Source organism: Vicia villosa, unplaced genomic scaffold (genome assembly GCF_029867415.1).
Source record: "Vicia villosa cultivar HV-30 ecotype Madison, WI unplaced genomic scaffold, Vvil1.0 ctg.000227F_1_1, whole genome shotgun sequence".
Taxonomy (NCBI): domain Eukaryota; kingdom Viridiplantae; phylum Streptophyta; class Magnoliopsida; order Fabales; family Fabaceae; genus Vicia; species Vicia villosa.
Genome location: NW_026705085.1, coordinates 1,108,181 through 1,117,138, shown reverse-complemented (window position 1 = coordinate 1,117,138; position 8,958 = coordinate 1,108,181). Strand labels below are relative to the sequence as shown.

Genomic DNA, 8,958 nt, shown 5'->3' with positions numbered 1-8,958 from the left:
AATGAAAAATAAAAATGTAGTGTAGAAGAGTAGAGAATGGTATGATAGTTGTGAGGAAGAAGAGTGGTGGTGGTGTGGTTTTATAGTGAGGTTTGAAAATGGGGTGGTTAATGGAGAATTAAAATGGATCAATGGTGGTGTTTGAAGTTTGAATAGAATAGAAAAATGGGAAATGAATGGAGTTTAAGAGGTGAATGATGGAGGATGAATGAGGTTAATGGAGTTTAAATGGAATAAATAGGGGAAGAATGAGGAGAATGAATTTTGAAATTCAAATTCAAAATTCAAGAGGGAGAGAAGAATGGTCTGCGTGGTCAGAATGGTCTGCGTGGTCAAATGCAGACTGCTGGCCTTGGGAGACGCGCGTCTCAGGCAGTCAGTCTGCTGGGGGACAGGGCATGGAGACGCGCGTCTCCTGTCCTTGCATGCTGAGGTCTGGTCCCACAGAGGTGGAGACGTGCGTCTCCTAGCTTAGGGAGGTGATCTCCACGCATGCAGTTGTCAAGACAAGTTCTGACAGATAGCAATAAGTATGGGATACTAGTTCAGAACAGTGTCATTTTTTCATACTTTAAACAGCAAAAAAAAAATAGACTGAGTGAGAGATATGCATTCATGAATATATAGCAATCAGACAGCAGAATATTATAACACAGCAGCAAAATATTATAACACAGCAGCAGTAGTGAATAAAATATTGCATTTAAAATTAAACCAGTACTGAGTGTTAACAGAAGCAGAAAGCAAAAGTGCAGAAAAATGTAAATCTAAACTAGGAATAGAAATTACTAAAACTAGAAATAAAAATCTAATAATCTAAACGGTCACATCTAGCCACGTCTATTGTTGTTCTGATTAGACTGAATGTGTTTGAAAACTTCGTCGAACTGAGCATTTACGGTGTCGATAAAATCGAAGAAATGCATTTGCAAAGTGTGTAGCTCGTTGCGCACATGTTGTATATCTTGTTGTAGCGCAGTGATGGCTTGCTCGTGCGTATTCAGATTAGGCATTCTTTGATTCACCGATGCGGTAGATGTAGCGGGTTGTTGTTGCTCGACCTCGACATCAGTCATATCAACAGTGTGATCATCAAAGGAATCTTCAGAACGAGTTTCAGGTTCATACTCAGATACAGGTTCATCAATAGGAAGAGGTTCGTAATCAGGAATGGGTTCATCAACAGGAAGAGGTTCATAATAACCAGGAGGTGTTTCAGGTTCAGATTCAGATGCAGGCATTTCCTCATCAAAATGTTCATAAGCTTGAGGGGTTTCAGGTGATGGCTCTCTCTCAGGAATCTGACCATAGTAAAGCCAGTTGGTAGGGTTGTGCACACTTGTCCTAGGATTCGGTAAGGTGAACTGATACCAAACTTTGTTATCAATGAGCAATTCAAAACGATCAGGTCCAAGATTACCGATGATACCTCGATTAAAGCAGAAATTGATGTCCATAGAGGTATGGGTACCAAAAGGTGTCAATCTAAGCAAAGGCACTCTCATTCCTATGGCATTAGCGATCATAGTGACAAATCCGCCAATCCTAATGGGTGAAACTTCGTCTTGCGTGATGCGCTCGAAGTTTGTTAGCATGAATGCGATGGCATTGACCGGGCGATTCTGAGATGTACAAAACATGATGAACAACTCTTCTCTAGTAACTTCAGTGACATTATCTGGTTTGCCAAAAATATAGTGAGCAAGGATCTTGTGAAAGTAGCGGAAAGCAGGATTGTGGATGTTCTCAGATTGAAATTCATTCTCTTCAGGGTTGTCGTTTCCAGTGATCTTGCCCCAGTATTTTTCCAACTCCCAGTATGGAAGATTTTCTTCAGCTACTTGGGCGTATGCATCAGGTCCATGAGGTAGTTCTAACATTTCAGCAAAATCTCGGATGCAGAAATTAAACTCCATACCAAAGAGTCTAAAGAGAATAACTCCTTTTTTCAGTCCTTGTCCACAGTTTGGAAGATAGGTCAGGGAGCTCAAGAATTCCAGAGTGAGCTTCCGATAAGTGCTAAACTTGCGGAACAAGTGAGAACCAGTCCATCCGATTTGGTTAAGCAGGTGTAGGATGCTTTCTTCGATACCGAGCTTCACCATAGTTGGTTGGTGAGGATAGCAAGTCAACTCCATGTGTCTTCCAGCCAGCTTGTTAAATCTTGCTTCTTGTCCTCTACCACGGAACACAACTTCCATATTATCAGCTTCTTGCATCGTAGTTAGTAGTTAAATGAAAAACCTAGAAGTTGAAAATATTAAGATTAAGTTAGAACTAGGCTAGTGTTCATTTTAAAAAATAAAATTAAATAAAACAAGTTATAATAATAATTATAATTATAAAAAGGAAGTATTTTCTCGAATGAAGAAGGCGGCTATAATTATAATAGTTATTATAAGATGTATGAAAAATAGTAAGAAAATTAAAATCTAGAATAATTAAAAATAGAATAGTTAAATGGAAATTAAAGATTAAAAATTTTAAAAATAAAATAGAATAAAATAAAAAAATAAAAAGAATAAATAAATGTGGGTTGTCTCCCACCAAGCGTTTTGTTTAATGTCGTAAGCTCGACGATTTTAAAATAGAAAACTATTTTTTCGAAAGAGCAGGCAGTTCGTCAAGTTTAAAAACTTCGATGTTTTCATCGTATTCGAGATGATGGTAATACTTAAGACGTTGCCCATTTACGACAAAAGGTTTGACGGTTTCTCCTTTGATTTCTATCGCTCCACTCGGAAATATGTTAGTTATTTCGAAAGGGCCAGACCATCTAGATCGTAACTTACCAGGAAATAATTTTAGTCTAGAATTAAATAAGAGCACTTTATCGCCTATGCTAAAATTTTTCCTAGATATACGCTTGTCGTGCCATTTTTTCGTTCGCTCTTTATAGATTTTGGCGTTTTCGTAAGCGTCTTGTCTAAGTTCTTCTAATTCGTTTATGTCTAGAAGTCGTTTCTCACCAGCGGCAGTGTAGTTTAGGTTTAAGTTCTTAATGGCCCAATAGGCTTTATGTTCTAACTCTACTGGTAGGTGGCATGATTTTCCATAAACGAGTTTGAATGGGGTAGTTCCTATTGGAGTTTTGAAAGCTGTTCTATAAGCCCATAAAGCTTCATTTAGCTTGGTTGACCAATCTTTCCTAGATATAGCAACAGTTTTCTCCAATATTTGTTTTATTTCGCGGTTAGATACTTCTACTTGACCGCTTGTTTGTGGATGGTATGGTGTGGCTATTCGATGATTTACTCCATATTTTCGAAGGAGTTTCTCAAGTATTCTTGAAATGAAATGGGAACCACCATCGCTAATTACCAATCTTGGCACACCGAACCTAGGAAAGATGACGTTTTTGAAAAGTTTAATAACTACTCGTGTATCGTTTGTAGGAGAAGCAATAGCTTCTATCCATTTTGAAACGTAATCGACGGCTACGAGTATATATTGATTTCCAAACGATGACGGAAACGGTCCCATGAAGTCTATTCCCCAGACGTCAAATATTTCTACTTCAAGAATGCCTTTTTGAGGCATTTCATCGCGTCTTGAAATGTTTCCAGTTCGTTGGCATCTATCACAGCTTAGTACAGCAAAATGGACGTCTTTCCACAGGTTGGGCCAGAAAAGTCCAGATTGAAGGATTTTGGCGCAGGTTCTAGATGTGCTATGGTGTCCTCCACACGGTGCAGAATGACAATGTGTTATTATGCTTCTTATCTCTTCCTCGGGTACACAACGTCTAAAGATTCCATCGGGGCCTCTTTTGAAAAGGAGTGGGTCGTCCCAATAGTAATGTTTTAGGTCATGGAAGAATTTCTTCTTCTGTTGGTAGCTTAGATCAGGAGGAAGCACACCAGCAGCTAGGTAATTTACGAAATCTGCATACCAAGGTGCGTCAGATCGGGCTAAAGCTATTTCAGCTAATTTCTCGGTTTCAGAGTTTGGACGGTATGGTTCGAATTCATTTGCTTCTAATTGGGCGATGAGTCTTTCATAAGGGAAATCATCGTCAATTGGTACTTGTTCGGGTTTCAGATTTTCCAATCGAGAGAGGTGATCTGCTACGACATTTTCAGTGCCTTTCTTATCTTTAATTTCCAGGTCGAATTCTTGTAGTAACAAGATCCATCTCAAAAGTCTTGGTTTAGCGTCCTTTTTGGTTAGGAGGTACCTAATGGCGGCGTGGTCAGTGTATATGATTATTTTGGCTCCTACCAGGTAAGAACGGAATTTGTCTAATGCGAATACGACAGCTAATAATTCTTTTTCTGTCGTGGCATAATTCATCTGAGCTTCGTCTAGGGTTCTACTCGCATAATATATGACATGTAGTTTCTTATCCTTTCTTTGTCCTAGAACGGCTCCTACAGCATAATCACTTGCGTCACACATTATTTCGAAAGGCTCATTCCAGTCGGGAGGTTGCATAATTGGCGCAGAGATCAATGCTTGTTTAAGCGTTTGAAATGCTTCAGTGCATTTATCGGTGAAAATAAATTCGGCGTCTTTCATGAGTAGTTCAGTTAAGGGTTTGGTTATTTTAGAGAAATCCTTAATGAAGCGGCGGTAAAAACCAGCATGTCCCAGAAAACTTCTTATTTCTCTAACGGTTTTGGGAGGTTGAAGGTTTTCGATAATTTCGATTTTTGCTTTATCAACTTCGATTCCTCTATCGGATACGATGTGTCCAAGTACAATTCCTTGTCGAACCATGAAATGGCATTTTTCCCAATTAAGGACTAGGTTTACGCTTACGCATCGTCTAAGCACCATTTCAAGGTTTTCTAAACATGTTTCAAAACTTCCTCCACAGACAGAGAAGTCGTCCATAAAGACCTCCATTATTCCATCTAGGAAGTCGGCAAATATTGCCATCATGCATCTTTGGAAGGTCGCGGGTGCATTGCAGAGTCCAAAAGGCATTCGTCTATAAGCGAATGTACCATAAGGACAGGTGAATGTGGTCTTCTCTTGATCGTCAGGGTGGATAGGAATTTGGAAAAATCCGGAGTATCCATCCAGATAACAAAAATGTGAGTGTTTAGCTAGGCGTTCGAGCATTTGATCTATGAAAGGTAAAAGGAAATGGTCTTTTCGGGTAGCTTTATTTAGCTTCCTATAGTCAGTGCACATCCTCCATCCAGTTTGGGTACGTTGTGCTACAGATTCTCCTTTTGCGTTAGTGATTACAGTGACTCCTCCTTTCTTTGGTACGACGTGAACAGGGCTAACCCATTTACTATCGGATATAGGATATATTATTCCAGCTTCTAGCAGTTTTTGGATTTCCTTTTTAACAACATCGCTCATAATAGGATTTATTCGCCTTTGATGTTCCCTAGAGGTTTTACTATCGTCTTCGAGCATAATGCGGTGCATACACAGAGAAGGGCTTATACCTTTCAGATCTGATATGTTGTATCCTAAAGCGGTTGGGTATTTTCTTAGGACATTAAGTAATTTTTCAGTCTCGGTTCGTCCTAAGTTGGCGTCCACTATAACTGGTCGGTTTAGTTCTTCGTCTAGAAATTCGTATCTAAGATCGGTAGGAAGTGTCTTCAGCTCTATAGCAGGTTTCTTAGGTCCAGGTATAGGATCAGGGGTTAAAGCTAAGCATTCACTCAGGTGGTTATCTTGATATTCCTCACGCCAGTTGTCATCTTCAAAAATTGGCGGCATAGGAATTCTTAGGATTTCGGTTTCCTTATTTGGTTCGGATTTTATTTCCTTGACACACTCGTCGATTATGTCAGCAGAACAGCATGTGTCAATTATAGAAGGTGCTTTTAGGAATTGGGAAAGGATAAATTCTATTTTCTCTTCTCCTACTTCGAAAGTAAGCTTTCCTCGCTTTACATCTATAATTGCACCAGCGGTCGCTAAAAATGGTCTTCCTAAAATGATCGGGATGTTAGAATCTTCTTGGATATCCATAATGATGAAGTCAGTTGGGATGTAGAATTGACCTACACGAACAGGGATATTCTCTAACATTCCTACAGGATATTTAACTGAACGGTCTGCTAGTTGAAGAGACATTCTTGTTGCTTTAAGCTCACCTAGATTGAGTTTCTTACAGGTTGAAAGAGGCATCAAACTAACACTAGCTCCTAAATCGCACAAGGCTTTCTCTATGATGGTTTTTCCAATTACGCAGGGTATAGAGAAACTACCAGGGTCTTTCAGTTTTGGAGGCATGTTGTTTTGGATGATAGCGCTACATTCAGCGGTAAGCGTTATAGTTTCGTTATCCTCGAGTTTCTTTTTGTTTGATAAGATTTCTTTTAAGAACTTAGCGTACGAAGGCATCTCAGTTATGGCTTCTGTGAATGGTATGGTTATGTTTAATTGCTTCAGAAGTTCTACAAATCTTTTAAATTGCGCTTCGGTTTTTGATTTGGCTAATCTTTGAGGGTAAGGAATTTGTGGCTTATAAGGTGGTGGTGGAACATAAGGTTTCTCTTTTTCGGGTTCCACTTCGTTATTGTTCTCATCAGTCTTAGCAGTTTGTTCGTCGGTTGTTTTCTTTTGGGTTTCCTTTGGCTCTTGTTGTGACATGGGTACGTTTTGGGTTCTAGGATCTATGGGTCCATCGTAATTAGTTCCACTTCGTAGTGTTATCGCGTTCGCATGTCCTTTAGGATTAGGTTGTGGTTGAGCAGGAAACGTGCCAGCAGGGGCAGCAGTAGGTGCTTGTTGTTGAGCTACTTGTGAGATTTGAGTTTCTAACATTTTGTTATGCGTAGCTAAAGCATCTACTTTGTTCGATAGTTGTTTTAGTTGCTCGCTATTGTGGATGTTTTGATTCAGGAAGTCTTTATTGGTTTGTTGTTGGGAAGCTATAAAGTTCTCCATCATGATTTCTAGGTTTGACTTCCTAGGGGTGTTTTGAGCAGCTACAGGCGCTTTTTGGTAGCCAGGTGGTACAGCAGGTGCTTGTCCAGGCGCGTACAACGCATTGCTGTTCTTATAAGAAAAGTTCGGGTGGTTTTTCCATCCAGGGTTGTACGTGTTAGAATAAGGGTTTCCTTGAGCGTAATTTACTTGATCAGATGGGACTCCAGTCAAGAGTTGGCATTCAGCAACTACATGCCCAGTCAATCCAGAAATCTCGCAGTTAGGTGCTACAGCGGCAGCGGTGGCTGAAGGAGTGATGGTCAAATTCTCGATCTTTTGAGTTAAAGCGTCTACTTTAGCGTTAACGCGGTCTATACCACTAATTTCGTACATTCCTCCTTTGGTTTGGGCTTTCTCTAGAGCGGCGCGTTCTCCTCCCCATTGGTAATGGTTTTGTGCCATGTTCTCTATGAGTTTGTATGCTTCATCATGGGGTTTGTCCATTAATGCTCCGCCAGCAGCGGCATCTATAGTCATTTTAGTGTTATATAAGAGACCACCATAAAAGGTATGGATGATCAGCCATGGTTCGAGTCCATGATGAGGGCATATTCTAAGCATGTCCTTGTAACGTTCCCAAGCTTCGAAGAGCGATTCGTTGTCTTTCTGGGTAAATCCGTTGATTTGACCTCTAAGCATAGCAGTTTTGCTAGGCGGAAAGTATCTTGCTAAGAATACTCTCTTCAATTCGTCCCACGTAGTTATGGAATTGGAAGGCAGGGATTGAAGCCACGCTCTCGCTCTATCTCTCAAGGAGAAAGGGAAAAGGCGTAATCGAATAGCTTCGGAACTAACGTTGTTGGCTTTGATAGTGTCGGCGTATTGCACGAACACAGATAAATGGAGATTGGGGTCGTCTACAGGGCTTCCAGAGAATTGATTCTGTTGAACAGCTTGGACCAGTGAAGGTTTCAGTTCGAAATTGTTCGCTTCAATCGCAGGTGGTGCGATACTTGAATGCGGTTCAGCGCGTGAAGGAGCGGCATAGTCTCTAAGAGGACGAATAGCAGCCATCTCTAACTTCGGGGTGATTTGATTGATTTGATCAGTAAAAATCAATTCCTGATTTATCGGAATTTCTGCTACTTCGGGAAGGTTGCGAGCTCGACGTTTAACGTTAATGAAACGTTCGATCTCGTTAATTCGTTGTATTAAGTCTCCTCCATGTGAACGAGTATTTGGCATACAATCGTTCAAAAAGAAAGGGAAGAATTATCCTAGTCTCTACGGTGTAACAGTGAGTTACGATATCGACTTAAATAGTCCCCGGCAACGGCGCCAAAAACTTGATCGCGACTTTACGTGTCTATAAATCTGATAACTGCAAGTGCACAGTCGTGTCGTGTAGTTTTAAAAGATATCGAATCCACAGGGACTATGAATCGATCTACCGTTATCTAAGGTTACTATGTAAAGCTAGGAGTACTAAAATTTCGATTGTTCCTAAGGGAAAGTGATTGTGAGAAAATAAAGAATAATAATAAAAGACAGGTATCAGTATGTATTTCGTTTAACTAAAGGTAATCCGAAGGTTCATTGGCTTTTGCATAATTAAATTAAAAATCTTTACTAATTCCAATTGATTAAAAATCCTCGTCTCAAACTTTCGCTCTGTTGATTTAGACTACTATCCTAATCCTAATGTACGCTTTCGCCATCCCATTAGATTTTAGAAGAGCTTTTTGGAAACAATGTAATTAATAAAATGCCTATTTTACGAGGTTGTTATCTATTTAAATCTCCTAATCTCAAACTTTCGCTCTGTTGACTCGGAGCAAGCTAATACCCCTAACGTACGCTTTCGCCATCCCGCTCGAGTGTAAAAACAATTTTTGAAAATAAATAAGTTCCAATTAGTTTTAATACGCTTTCGCCATCCTTAAAACTAATGTCCTATGTCTACTATCCAGTTAAAGATCTCAAACTTTCGCTCTATTGATTTTAACCTTTGACCGTCCTAATCCCTCAAACTTTCGCTCTATTGGTTTTAAGACTTACTAATTAAACTAGACATATAAACCAAAAATAAGTGATAATTAATAAAACATAATTTAA

At 39.7% G+C, this 8,958-nt stretch overlaps 1 non-coding gene across 1 annotated transcript; it reads left to right on the top strand.

The window, feature by feature from the left end:
• Positions 1-7,435: 7,435 nt before the first annotated feature.
• On the top strand, positions 7,436-7,542 carry LOC131625613 (small nucleolar RNA R71). Its single transcript, XR_009290912.1, has one exon. It is a non-coding gene; the product is annotated as a small nucleolar RNA R71 (small nucleolar RNA).
• Positions 7,543-8,958: the final 1,416 nt, after the last annotated feature.